Source organism: Callorhinus ursinus, unplaced genomic scaffold (assembly GCF_003265705.2).
Source record: "Callorhinus ursinus isolate GAN/ISIS: 27379988/994484 unplaced genomic scaffold, GSC_fseal_2.0 scaffold4, whole genome shotgun sequence".
NCBI classification, from domain to species: Eukaryota; Metazoa; Chordata; class Mammalia; order Carnivora; family Otariidae; genus Callorhinus; species Callorhinus ursinus.
The window spans coordinates 9,979,688-9,995,246 of NW_027397066.1; positions in this window are offsets into that span (position 1 = coordinate 9,979,688).

Here is a 15,559-nt window from a genome sequence, read left to right on the forward strand (position 1 = left end):
TCCTTTCTTCCTTTCTTTCTTCCTTCCTTCCTTCCTTTCTTCCTTCCTTTCTTTCTTCCTTCCTTTCTTTCTTCCTTTCTTCCTTTCTTCCTTCCTTCCTTCCTTCCTTTCTTCCTTCCTTCCTTCCTTTCTTCCTTTCTTCCTTCCTTCCTTCCTTCCTTCCTTCCTTCCTTCCTTCCTTCCTTCCTTCCTTCCTTCCTTCCTTCCTTCCTTTCTTCCTTCCTTTCTTCCTTTCTTTCTTCCTTCCTTCCTTCCTTCCTTCCTTCCTTCCTTCCTTCCTTCCTTCCTTTCTTTCTTTCCACCCAAAGGAGCTAAGACACAGTTTACCTCTGAGCTGACCACTCACCAAGAAGTGCGTGCTTCTGTGGGTTTCACCGGTGGTGTTCGTTCTCCTGTCCTCTCTCCTCTGAGTCCTATTCTGTGCTTAGATCATCCCAGTTCCCCTGAAGACAGGCAGTTTGGTTTTAAAGAAGCACATAGTGGATTTAGGAAACATAGCATCTGTGGTTGGTCACCAGCTCCACCGTTTAGAGGCTTTGTGATCTTGGGAGAAACATTTTATAAACCTTACTTCCCTCATCTGTGAAATACTGACCAGTCTCAGAGGGTTGAGTGAGTGAAATAGAATGCTGTCTGTGAAGAATACTTTGCACATAAAATTGATCTATCTTAATTATCATGTCTTTTTACATTTATGTCTCTATCTCTTCTTTTGAAACTTACCCTCCGTTTCCAACAAATGCTCCTTCCTCAAACTTGTCCTTTGTCATTCTTTTTTGGAAGGCCTGGGGCTCTGTGATGGTTAATTTTATGTATCAACTTAACTGGGCCACGGTGCTCAGAGAGTTGGCCAAATATTATTCTGGATGTTTCTATGAGTGTGTTTGGGATGAAATTAACATATAAATCTATGGATTTTTGAGTAAAGCATATTGCCCTTCATAACATGGGTGGGCTTCATCTAATCAATTGAAGTTCTGAATAAAGCAGAAGACTGACCTCCCCCGAGCAAGAGGGAATTCTGCAGCAGATGGTCTTCAGACTCAAACTATAGCCCTGGCTCTTTAATGGGTCTTTGGCCTGCTGGCCAACACTGCAGATTTTGGACTTACCAACCCCCATAATCATGTGATCCAATTCCTTAAAATATATCTCATTCTATGTATGTACATATACTATTGGTTCTGTTCCCCTGGACAAGATGGCTTGTGATAGCGTCCTTCTGAGGTTGCCACAGAGTTGAGAAGCAATGGCCCCTCATCAGAGCCTGTAAGCTGCCTGGTCCCTCAGGATACTGGGCTGGGACGCTGGTGCAGGATGACCCCTGGTCAGTCCCCTGCTGCCAACATAGCTCTGGCATGATAGGAATGGACCTACCAGTACTAACACCTCATGTAGGATGCTCTGGGGCTCTCACTTCCTTTCTGCGAACTTCCTTCTCCAGCAACGCCAGACGAGGCACAGATATTTTCCAGGGATGTTCCTCTTCTGGATATTGGGACATTTGGGGACTTTGTGTCTGGCCTTACTTAAACACCATGTTACTCCTCTCCTTGGGCACCACGGTGGTTCCATACTCTTACCATATTGTGTGCAAAAACCTGAGTGCATCTATCTTCTTCCCGTCCTTTGAATGTGACATGCTCTTTCTGCCTCCATTCTTTTGCACATTTTTCTCCTTTCTGAAGTGGCTTCCCTAATCCCACTCAGGGCTGCCCAGTCTTCAAGATTCCTCTCAAGTCCCATATCCCTCCACAGACACTCCCTGATGACTCTTGCCTCAGCCTGGCTGCTTCTCCCCTGAACTTCAACACCCCTGAGAAATATGTACCACTGGGTTTAGTTTTTTTAAAGTGTCTGTTTTAGATCCTTAACTGAGGTGAGAGCTTAAAAACTCAAGCATGTGAGAAATGGTTAATGGAGGGGTTACTATTCACTCTATTATTTACCAGAGATAAATGTATAAGACATGCCTTGTATTCTTAAGTGGCTCATATCTAATGGGAGAGAGAACAAAAAACAAAAAACAAAATTAAAATGCAGTGTTATAAATGTTATAGTAGAGATTTGTTCCAAGCCCTCCAGGGAGGGGCTGACTGTAGAGAAGGGATCCATTTTTGAACATCTGTCATGCTCCCAGCCCTGCACTAGGGATATGTATGTACCGTCTTATTTAATACTTGCAACAATCCTGTAGGGAGGACATGGAGCAGTGTCCTCACCTTCCCAATGAGACCAAGACAGAAGTGACTTGCCACAATCAGAATTTGGTGGCATCCATGAGTCTGTTGGCTCCAAAACCCATGCGCTTTTCCATTACCCTGCCTCCCAGGAGGGCTGATTGCAAACTGCTAGCAAGTCCTACTCCACCTTTGACCCCCCCCCTTAAACTCTTGTCTCCTTTCAGTAATTTTTGGGCTATTTGTACCTTTTCTTTTCTCTCACAAGAACTTCAATTTTTACTGGAGATCAAAGTAAGACAAGAAACAAATAATAATAATAAATAAAAGCCATTCCTTTTTGTAGTGTGAAAAAGCCTCTAGTTATCCATTTGTTGAGGAAACTTGAATTTGAAGGAATGAGTTTGGGATTTTTTATTAATTTATAATTTGTTCGGTAGCCAGACACCATCATTAAAAATCCAACATGTGTTTAGATATTCCATCAAATGTAATTCTGAAGCAATATGTTTTTTTGATGAGTTTGTTATAAAGACTTTTTGTTTTCAGCTGGGTTTGTTTATCTCAAGAAATTATACACTCAACTATGCTTTTCATAGGAAGGAATGGTAGAAGCAATGAAAGAAGGAAAGAGAAGAAAAGATGGAAGTGTGGGCCAAGATGGTGGACCACTGCAAGGCATTCTGGGAGTGACAACCCACCAGTAGCTCTGGATCCACTGGGCGTGGAGTACCTGCACTCTTTCCTTGGATGAGTTTAAGATTCTGTATTCACCTCTTCAGGTCAGAGAAGTGTCTCTCCCACTGCAGAGCTATCTTAGTCAGCTTGGGATATCACAGACTGGGTGGCTTAAAGAACAGAACTTTATTTCTCACAGATCTGGAGGTCTGGAAGGCCAAGATCAAGTTGCTGGCTGAAGTTCCTGGGGAAGGCCTGCTTCCCCGCAGAAATGGATGCCTTCTTGCTCTATCCTCACATGGCATGGAGATGATGCCTGGGTCTCTTTCTTCCCTTTATAAGGGCACCAATCTCATCATGAGAGCTACACTCCCAATCTGATGCAAACCCAATTGCTTCCCAAAGGCCTCACCTTCAAATACCATTACACTGGGAATCACGGCTTCAACATATGGATTTGGGGGCAGACACAAGCATTCGGTCCATACCGAGGACTCCTCTGTCTCTATATTATGGTACCCAACGTTTTGTCTTCTCTTTTATCTTTCCCTTAAAATGTCCAATGCCATTTGGATTCCATCATGCTGCTGGTGGGAATGCAGTATCTTTCACCTGATGGATGGATCTTTCCATCTATAACCTTTCTTTCCAACTTTATCTTCCAAAAAGCTTCCTCCCAATCTGTACATCATTCTACATTCTGGCCAATCCATGATTCTGTCTCTTAACACTCCCTTTACCTCACATGTTCCCTCCCCTTGGATCTATCCCCTTTCACTTCTAACACCTTTATTAAAGCACTCCCTGATCTCTTCAGTGGGGACCTATCTCTCTCTATTATTAGCTTTCATAGGTGGAAGGAACTCAGACCCGGATCCAAATTCTACTTGTGTCATTTACCAGCTGTGTGATTTTGAGCAACTTCCATAACACCCCCAGATTCACCTCAGCTTCCTCTCTTATTAAATGAGGAAACCAAATGCCTGTCATGCTTTGGGGACTTTGCAGATGTCATTTTCTCTGCCAAAAACAATCTCTTCCTCTGATTTGCTTGGCTGACTCATTCTTCGGGTTCAACTTAGGAGTCTCTTCTTCCTGGAAGCCCTCTTGATTCTCCAGATTGGGATCAAATGGCCTCTACTTCCCCTGTGGCTACTTTCCATTACATTGAAATGATGTGTTTCCTTGTTTGTATCTCTCTCAAGGCCCTATCACCAAGCCTGGAGCATAGAGTAGATGATTAGAAAATACTGCCCAAAGACACTTTACTAATTTTGTGTGTAGAGCACAAGGCACACAGTAAGTGGCTTTCTCTTCCTTACTTGTATCTTAGCATATCCTGAAGTTACTGTTATTTGTTTCTGCCTCTCCACTCAATTTTATCCACTTTAAGACCTGAATCCATGACTCAATTATGTTTGTGTCACCCCACAGGTTCTCACACGCAGCACCACCCACACATACAATAGGTACTTGACCAAAGTTGGATGAGACAGTGATACATATTAGTCTGAAATAGTTTTAATTAAAGTTGTCATGTTAGGGAAACACTTTATCTGCCTTCACTGGTGTCACGAGAGAGTCCACTTTCCTTCAGAATGGGGTTCCTTTCAATAAGAGGTGTTCAGTGTTTGTGGAATGAATAGATGTTGAGCACGTCAAGTTCTTCTTATTTGTGTCTGTGCTGGATTTAAGGTGATCTCATGAGGAGAGAGAGCTCCCAGTTCTTCCTTGTGCCTCTCCCTGGGCCTTACATGTGGTTGGGTGCTTGAGAAAGACTTGCTGAACTGAATTGTGAAAAGAGCCTTGGATCTCAGCTTTCACTTTGCTCTTTGGACTCCTCTGAGAGAACTGGCCTCAGATTGTTTCAGCTCTCATGGCAGCAGATAATGTGTGGTTGTACCAAGGGAGAGAAGCAAAGAGAAGAGGCGTGAGTAAACTTTAAAGAGGAAGAAAACCCTCTCAGAAGTCAGGCATGGACACCCACTCTCTCATTTCTCTTCCTTGATGCCCATTTCAGGGACACACCGGGAAGAACAAGTAAAAGCCCACCGTTCCTACAATGAGAGATGAGGGGCCAACAGGTCAGGCAGACAGACCAGGACAGAAGGCCAAGGTAGCACAGAGGGCTGGCTTTTCCTGCTCTGCCCTCAAGCCTGCCGCGAGGGTTTTGGCTGGTCCTGGACTTCCTGGGCCCAGCCCCGTGGAGCAGCCAGGGCTACTGAGAGACTGAAAGTGTGGGCAGGGCAGGTGGGTAAGGGCAGCTGCTGAGGGCAGGCATGACAGCAGAGGTGCCTGGAGAGCTCTTTTATTTCATACTTGGATTTACAAGTATAATGAGGCTTCATCTGTTGACTGCCAGCCTACCATCTATCAATCCTGTTCCACTGGAGGCAGAGACCAGGTCCTGTTGGGCCTCTGAAATGTTGGTTTGTTCCCTTCTGCCTCGTAGGCCTGGTAAACAAAAGGAATGGAGCTACAGATGGAAGTTTGCTGCATGCATGTGTCTGGGGGTAGACAAGTCTGCGGCTGGGTGTCCTTGCCAGGAAACACACCAGCTGGTGCTGTTTTTATGTCTGCTCTCCCCAGCTCCAACTCCAACGGGGAACAAGTCAGGGAACTGATGTGCTAAGCCTGCCTCTTTCTCCCTCCAGCTTCCATTCTGGGTTTATTCATTCTTGGCATGAGGGCTGCCCAGCTGTAGGTCCTGCTTCCTGGTCCTCCTGGTACCAAGGCTGCGATGATTGGCCCTCTGGGATGCAGGAAATAAGTGGATGGCTTCCTGCACCTGCTCTGGCTTGCATTAGGGACTTCCCCTTTTCACCCATTAGGCTGAGACAGCTTGGTACAAATGGACTATTTCTAGCTCATTTTAGGGGAAAATTGAATTGAATTCTCTGTTCAGAAGGGAAGCCTCTTGGATAATGCTAGTGCTGTATCCTGAGAGCAGACAACCTGGATCCCACATTTAAGACTATCTATCCATCACCTCTGTCACACTGGGTTCTGCAAAGTAGAGGCATTACAAGCTCTTTGGAATACATAATTCTGATTCATAACTTTACTAGGTGAGTGGCTTTGGGAAGTTACTTATTTAACCTCCTTAACTCTCTCAGTATCTTCATTTACAAATGAAGAATGAATGAATGGATGAATGGATGAATCTATCTATCATCTATCTATCAATTTTCTATCATCTATCATCTATCTATCTATCTATCTATCATCATCATCTATCTATCTATCATCTATTATCTATCATCTATCTTTCTATCTATCCATCCATCCATCTATCTAATCATCTGTTGATCATTTACCTACCTAGAAAGAGAGAGTTTCAATTCCAATCCCCTTCTGATCTTCTACCCTTATGAGTGGTGCTATTTGTGTAAAAATCTTACAGGCTTCCAAATCCCATTATATAATGAGATGTTTATAATTTCGGGTTTGATAATGTTAACCTTGCAAATCATATATCTTCATATATGTGTGTGTGTGAATATTTGCATGTGTTTGTGTGTCAGTCATTAAAACTTTATCTTGAGAGGCATATGACATCATGATGGAATTTAAGGTCCAAATATCCAGGTTAGATGTTGGCTCTGCTATGCATTATCAGTTTCACCTTAGACAAGTGGTTTAAGCTCTCTGTATTTTAGTTTTCTTTTATAAGATGATGTTAATAATAATAATGCCTATCTTTTGGTGGTGTAGTGAGATTCAATGAGTTTACATAGTCATTACTTAGAACAATGCTTGGTGCATGGTATGCTAGTGAAGTCTCCCTCACTCATTAATAGTCTTTGTGTTCCCCTTTTTTCCTTGTTCTCTTCCAGCTACTCCTCCTTAAGTACCCTTAATACTTGTGCTGTCCCACCACTCTCTGTCATGAGAATGGAGACCCTGCTCATGTCCCTTCTTTGTCATATAAAGATTTAGATATACGGGCACATGCACATACACAGACACAAATATGTACTTACATATGTAATATAAGTAATAATTTCAATGTCATCAGGAAGTGAGGTTCTCATTTTTTAAAATTTTATTTTATTATGTTATGTTAGTCACCATACAATCAATACATCACCAGTTTTCAATGTTGTGATCCATGATTCATTGTTTTTGTATAATACCCAGTGTTCCATACAGTACGTGCCCTCCTTAATACCCATCACTGGGCTAAACCATCCCCCCCTCAAAAAACTCTCAGTTTGTTTCTCAGAGTCCATAGTCTCTCATGGTTCATCTCTCCCTCCGATTTCACCCCCTTCATTTTTCCCTTCCTTCTCCTAATGTCCTCCACGCTATTCCTTATGTTCCACAAATAAGTGAAACCATATGATCATTGACTTTCTCTGCTTGACTTATTTCACTTAGCATAATCTTCTCCAGTCCCATCCATGTTGATGTAAAAGTTGGGTATTCATCCTTTCTGATGGCTGAGTAATATTCCATTGTATATATGGACCACATCTTCTTTATCCATTCATCTGTTGAAAGGCATCTCAGCTCTTTCCACAGTTTGGCTATTGTGGACATTGCTGCTATGAACATTGGGGTGCATATGGCCCTTCTTTTCACTACATCTGGGTCTTTGGAGTAAATACCCAGGAGTGCAATTGCTGGGTCATAGGGTAGCTCTATTTTTAATTTTCTGAAGCACTTCCACACTGTTTTCCAAAGTGGTTGTACCAACTTGCATTCCCACCAACAGTGTAAGAGGGTTCCCCTTTCTCCACAACCTCTCCAGCATTTGTTGTTTCTTGCCTTGTCAATATTTGCCATTCTAACTGGTGTAAGGTGGTATCTCAATGTGGTTTTGATTTGAATTTCCCTGATGGCTGATGATGATGAACATTTTTTCATGTGTCTGTTAGCCATTTGTATGTCTTCTTCAGAGAAGTGTCTGTTCATGTCTTCTGCCCATTTTTTGACTTGATTATTTGTTTTTTGGGTGTTGAGTTTGAGAAGTTCTTTATAGATCTTGGAAATCAGTGCTTTGTCTGTAAACAGACATATAGACCAATGGAACAGAATAGAGAGCCCATATATGGACCCTCAACTCTATGGTGAAATAATCTTCAACAAAGCAGGAAAAATTATACAATGGAAAAAAGACAGTCTCTTCAGTAAATGGTGCTGGGAAAGTTGGACAGCCACATGCAGAAGAATGAAACTTGACCATTCTCTTACACCATACACAAAGATAAACTCAAAATGGATGAAAGACCTCAATGTGAGACAGGAATCCATCAAAATCCTAGAGGAGAATATAGGCAGTAACCTCTTTGACATCGGCCACAGCAACTTCTTTCAAGATACATCTCCAAAGACAAGTGAAACAAAAGCAAAAATGAACTTTTGGGACTTCATCAAGATAAAAAAGCTTCTGCACAGCAAAGGATACCGTCAACAAAACAAAGAGGCAACCCACAGAATGGGAGAAGATATTTGCAAATGACACTACAGACAAAGCACTGAGGTTCTCCTTATTAGAAAGAGAAGATACAAGTAAAATGAACTGCTGATATATTTTCTCTGAAAAGGAAAAAAATTAGTTCTGTCCATTGAAAAAGCCTAGAAAGAATTATCAATCCAGTAGCAATAAGGACCTTCACATCCTAATTTTGGTCTCCAAATGACATTTCTCACAAAAGAATTGGGGTTTCTTGGAGAAGTACATTAGTACAGGTCTGAGATAGGGAATGCATAGGATGAGTGTGGGACATCTTGTCATGCCAGAAAGCAAGGAAGCTATCAAAGGCCCTTGGAGTCATGTTAAAATGACTTAGGAACATGAAGCTGTCTCCAACAGCTAGAAGATAGAAAAATGTAAACATCAAAAGGAATAATAGCTGTAATATAATTAAATACATCAAATAAAGAAGAAACCCATGAGCTCATAGTAATATTTTAAACAAACAAGAAAGTCACTTGTTACTTTTGGAAGATTCTAGGGACTGAATTAATTTTTCAGAAAATTAATAAATAAAGGAAAATCAAGGGAAACGTAGCATTTGTCCTTATTCCCTTTACCTCAATAGAACCAAATACACTTCAAAACACACTCATACACACATAGATGCCTCCTGATGGAACCTCACCATGCCATAAAAAATGACTAAAATTGAACCTGAATGTGATCAAACCTCTACATTTAACTAATGGCCTCCAGGAAATGAAGGAGATAGAGGAACATATTAAATACTACCACATTTGTATCTTTGTGGTGAAATAGGTCAATCAGAGAAAGACCTGTATCATATGACCTCACTGATATGAGGAATTCTTAATCTCAGGAAACAAACTGAGTGTTGCTGGAGTGGTGGCATGTGGGAGGGATGGGGTGGCTGGGTGATAGACATTGGGGAGGGTATGTGCTATGGTGAGCGCTGTGAATTGTGTAAGACTGTTGAATCACAGACCTGTACCTCTGAAACAAATAATATATTATATGTTAAAAAAAAAAGAAGAAGAAGATAGCAGAAAGGGAAGAATGAAAGGGGGAAATCGGAGGGGGAGACGAATCATGAGAGACTATGGACTCTGAGAAATAAACTGAGGGTTCTAGAGGGGAGGGGGTGGGGGGATGGGTTAGTCTGGTGATGGGTATTTAGGAGGGCACGTACTGCATGGAGCACTGGGCGTTATATGCAAACAATGAATCATGGAACACTACATCAAAAACTAATGATGTAATGTATGGTGATTAACATAACATAAAATAAAATTAAAAAAAATAAATAAATGCCACCACAATCTTGAAACTCAGCAAAATCTAGAATGTAGGAAACTTTACTGGTAAAGATAAAATGATACATAACTTCAGTGAATACATTGTAAGGGAAAACAAAAGAGGTAGAAGAAGCACATTGATAAAAAGAAATTAAGAGACATATTAATCAGTGTAATAAGGAAATGGAGGAACTCTGAGCAGACTGGATATTTGATGCTAGGACGGAGTTAGTGTTGATTTTTTTAGACATGATAATGGGATTGTAAATATGCTTTGAGAGAAAGGTCTTCTATTTGAGAGTTATATATTGAAATATTTATAGATGAAATAGTATAATGTCTATACTTTGAAATTTGAAATGTATATACTTGAAATGCTTTGAAATTATCTGGAGTTAGGGAGTGGGGAGGGATAAATAAAACAAAATTCACTACGAATTGATAAATTGTTGAAAGCTGGAAATGGATACATGGCGTTTCATTATATTATTCTCTTTGTTCTTGTATATGTTTATAATTCTCCCCAATAAGTATTTTAAAACCAAAGAAAAAGCAGTGGTGGCCATACTCTCTTTTCATGGGATTTCTCCATGGTCTGCTCCCCAGGCTCCTCCTTAAAAACCTCACTCTTTTCTGCCAATCTTGGCCCCAACAGCTGGTCACATCTTGATCCAGATCCTTCAGGTGGGTGACTTTAATTTTCTTTTTGCCACAGAATGACGTTTCTCTTTTTTGCTTCTCAGAAGCCACCTCCGCCCTTGTCCTAGGTCTTGCTCCCTTCAAAACAATCACACACACATAGATCCTAAGCTTCTAGGAATTTATGACACCATTCCTTTCCTTTGTCTCAGATCTCCACTCAAGTTGGTTTGGGAATTGCCCATTCTTTTTTCTTCCCTCCCATATAGTCAGTAAAATGGTGCCTTGGGGGTATGGCAGTTTTGAGAAGGCAAGTGGGACTTTTAAGAGTAGGGAAGAACATAGGGTACAGTGGAAGAGAGCTACCATGGGATGACCTAAAATCTTCATCCTACCCAACCCCAACTGTCTTCCCCCTCTTCTATGGGGGTAGGAGAAGTGGCATTTTGGCATGGTGTCACCTTTTCTAGAAGTCATAGCCAGAGCTGTTACCAGCTGATATAGAGGGCTTTAAAAAGGAAGCCAGTCCAGGGAAAAGGTGAATGAATTGTTTGCCTGGAAGGGTGACAACTGTCCCAGTTTGCCTAGGACTGAGGACTTGGGATTTCCAGCTTAAAACAAGAAAGTATCAGGCAAACCAGGGCACATAGTCACCTGATAGTAAGATCACGTTTACATTTCTTAAAGGCCAAGTCATGTTGGTGGATAAATCCTTTTATAATTGGAGGTAAGTCTGTTTTCTTCAGGAGAAAATTAATAATTACTGTGATAATGGATGCTTGTTTTTGAGTAATTAACTACCCACAGCCAAAGGTGGTGTGGAGATTGGCCTAGATTTAGAACATCCACTGTCTTTCCCCAACTCATGAGACCACCTTCATGGTTTTCTACTTTAAACCTATGGAAATCTAGGCAAAGAAAATCTCTAATAACACTTGGCTGAGGTCTTGTAGTTTCAAAACTGAGGTCTTGTAGTTTCAAAACAACAATATCAATATTACTACTAACAATATAATATAATATAATATAATATAATATAATATAATATAATATAATATAATAATATAATCTGAAAAGACGTCAAGTTTCCTTTCTGGTTGTTGTTTTTCTCTTCAAAGGGATGTACAATCAAATTACTGTATTCTAAATGTCAGTTAAAATAATTCTTTGAATGGTTAAGCCACTAACTCTAAACACAATTAGCTTTCTTTGTTTCATTTTGCTTTTGATTTTTAGGATTTGTCATTTTTAAAATTTAAGAACTTTTAGTTATGACAATGGTGGTTGGGAAGGAGCTTGGCCTGTTAGCTTGGCCAGGAGAGAATTTTGATTCCTTTTTCCATCCCAAAGACTCATCCTTTAGTAGGAATGTAAAATGGTGTAGTCACTATGGAAACCAGTATGGAGGTTCCTCAAAAAATTAAAAATAGAAATACCCTATGGTCCATCAATCCCACTTCTGGATATATATATATATATAGCCAATATAATTGAAATCAGGATCTTAAAGAGATGTTCCTACTCTTATGTTCATTGTAACATTATTTATGGTAGCCAAGATATGGAATCAACCCAATATCCATCCAAGGATGAATGGATAAAGATAATATACATATATGAAATTATACATACATGGTGCAATACATATATGGTATAGATATATAATGGAATATCATTCAGCCTTAAAAAAGAAGGAATTCTTGCCATTTGTGACAACATGGCTAACCTTAAGGACATTAGGCTAAGTGAAATAAATAGTCACGAAGGACAAATACTTTATTATTCTACTTATATGAAGTATCTAAAAGAGTGAAACTATAGAAATCAAGAATAGAATTATGGTTGCCAGGGACTGGGGTTAGAGGGAAACAGGGATATGCTAATTAAAAGATATGAATATTCAGTTATGCAAGAGATAAATGCTTATAGATAGCAATACTGTCATGTGCACTTATAAATCTATTAAGAAGGTAGATCTCATGTAAGTGTTCTTACCACAAAAACAAAACCAAATACAAAAAGCAAAGGGATACAAGTAAGCTTTTGGAAGTGATGGATATGTCTATTACCTTAACTGTGGTGATGGTTTCATGGGTTTTTGCACATGTCCAAACTCATCAAATTTTATATATTAATTATGCCCCAGTTTTTTGCTTATCAATTATGCCTCAGTAAAGGTGTTTGAAAAACAAGCGCCATTCTTTGTCACAGAAGCTACTTCATCTAAGAATGAATAGTAGATTCCTTCTTCCTTTCCATAGGGACAGAGTAAGTGGAAAATATTTGTGCACCAGAAATAGGAATTAATACAAAAACTTATTAGAACTCGTGTCTTAGAATGTAGAGTGCTGAAGGACAGAAAGAACCCATTAGAAGTGTCTTCCACCAAAATTCAAAATAATAAATATTCTCTTGACACATATACCATATTTCATTGATTCTGAGGTCCAGAATTGTTCTTTTTTTCAGGATTAATGCAATTTTAGTGTCATTCTGAAAAATGCCATTTTTGTTGTGAATTGTATAGAGTTGGACTAGGGGAGTGGACAAGGCATCACCATTCTTCTAAGTTTAGAGCTTCCAGGTCTGGGCTTTAGTGGGGCTGGATTTCCCAGCCTCTGATGCATGTTTCTACCTGGCAGGGGGACTGAGAACAGACTGGTCAGGACCCAAATCACCTGGTGGACAGATGGGGACCAGCAGGAGACTGTTGCTAGGAAGATACTTCTCCATGTAAATTCCTTTGCACTGGGGAGGGAGCATCAGAGAGCCTGCCCTTCTCTCGCTCCTCCTCTCTGCCTCTCAGTGGCCCAAGTCCTGTTTCTCTGTCTGTCTGTTGTTCATTGATAGATGATATCCCACAGACGTCTGATGTGAAATTGCATCAGCAGTCATAGGAAGTGGGTCTGCAGTAGGCACAGAATTAGGCCAGCAAGTCTGACATACCAGATTCTTACGATCTAAGCCTCTGAGCTCCAGAACTTTTAACATCTCAAATTTGGATGCATCTTGTAATTGAAGGCATCATATTGGATGAGACATAGTAATCTTTTGTGATTTTTTGAGCATTATTTTATATTTCTGTGCTTCTCAGTAAGAAAGTCTAGTTGTCATAAATGAGGCATCAAAATATATCCATAAAGAATTCAAAAGAACTTTGAATTCAGGGCCAAGGGACCTAGAATTAATTCCTGATCCTGCCGCTTTTAAGCAGTGTAACTACTAGCAAATAATTTCCTCTTCTTGTGTCTGTTTCCACATCTGCAAAATGTAAAGGTGGAACTAGCTGGTTCCTCAGAACTCCTTTAAGGGCACCAGGAGCAGGGAGGGGGTGGCAGGTGCATGTGGCTCCAGAGGTCTCCCCATCTCCTTCAACCTAGAACAGTTCTGTGTTATGTATTCTACAAAACAGACTTATTCTTAAGTTTTATTTTGAAGAACGGTTTCTGTTGTTAGGGAAACAAAAAGCTTAGAAAACCTTCCAGCTGGCATTTATAACTGCCACTGTGGGTCTAAAGAAGGTTGTTAACTTGAAGCCAGATTTTTCTACTGTCCTTTGAAGATAACAATTGACTTATGTTTGAGGAACAGTAAATCAGGGTCATTAAAACATAGACACTGAGGCAGCTAGACCTACCTGTGATATGACATTGGTCAAGTGATTATTACAATAGGGATCATTCTGATACCTCCCTCATGGGATCCATTGGGGACACAATTCATGGAATAGTCCTTGCAATGCCTGATCAATAGGGATCTTAGTGGCCACAGCAATGACCACTATTTTTGTTCCCTGGATATGAATTGGGGAGGGGTCTTCATTCCTTCTCACTAGAATATCTACATAGGAACTCTACCCTCTCCACTCCCAGTTCCACCCATAGAAAGTCTTATAAACCTTGGACTCATGCTCATGCCCAAGAGACATTCACCACCAGAGATGACCTTAGCATAGAGTTCATTATTCATGCAGCAAACCAAAAGAGTAAGGAAGTGCTCTCAGGCTGGTAAGGGACATAACAAATGCCGAGGACAATTGGAGGCTATTCGCTGTGTTATGAGCTAGGGCAGGCAGGGTGGTTGGATGTGTTCCCTGCCATGCAGGAGTTGGCAGACTGGTGGGTAATCAGGGTGGACGCAGGAGTAAATGACATGCCGAGGAGCTCAGAACAGGGACTGACTGATCCCTACGTGCAGGTCTGGGAAGGTTTCCTAGCAGAACCAACATTTGAACTTAACTTTGAGAGACGACAAGACTGATCACAGGTGGGACAGTGGGAGGGAGAGGGCTTCTCATCCAGTGGCAGGGCAAAAAGAGTGGGTTCAAAAAAAATCATAGATAACATTGCTTCTTAAGTGCTTGATACTTAAATAAAGCACTTTGCATGGATTCTTTCAAGTAGTTCATTCAGTCCTTAAAGAACCCTAGGTGGCAAATTTTATTAATATTCCCATTTTATAGATGAGAAAACAGAAGCACCCAGAGCGAAGTGTCTTGTTCAAGCTGGCGGGGTAGCTTGGATTTGAACTCAGATTTTCACGCTCTTAGCCAATGGCAAACATCGATAATAAGGCTGGTCAACAAGATTGGAGCCAGACTGTGGGCAGTCAGGAGCTGTGTATACAAGCCATGGAGATAATGCTGCTCTTTCCTTCTTGGACAGGGTTTCTCAACCGAGGCACTGTTGACATTTTAGGTTAGATAATTCTTTGTTGTGCAGGGTTCTTCTATGCAATGTGGAGTGTTTAGCAGACTCCCTGGCCTCTACCCACTAGAGGCCAGTAGTGCTGCCTCTCCCAGGTGTGACAACCAAAAGTGTCTCCAGGCATTCTAAACATCCCTGAGGAGGCAAAGTCTCCCCTGGCTGGGAACTGAAGCTGTAGGCAAGCTCACGCAAGGCACCGGGTTTGCCACTCTGAATAAGCAGAGCAGAAGCCAGCTGAAATTCACTCTGTCGTGCACACAATTGTCTCCGGAAAGCTCTCAGTGTTGACATTGTTCATCTCAGCAGCTGGGGTCTTGATTTCTGCAAGATGACTCACACAGCCCCTGTCTGTGGGAGTCAGTTGGTTATCTGTTCTGACAAGGCCCCTCGTGTGTTTGAAGGAAGTGGGGGCATGAGACTCATCAAAGCATGCTGGATGCACAATTACATCTCTGCATTGTGCTTGCCAAAGCATGACAGTTGGAACACCTTGATCCCAGGCTTGTTTTGTTCTGACCAGCAATAGAAGTTTTGAACCTTAGACTGAGTAGTGAAATTGATTATATATTCTATTCGCTACTAACCTACTAGCTTGTGCACCTATTCATCTTTTCATTA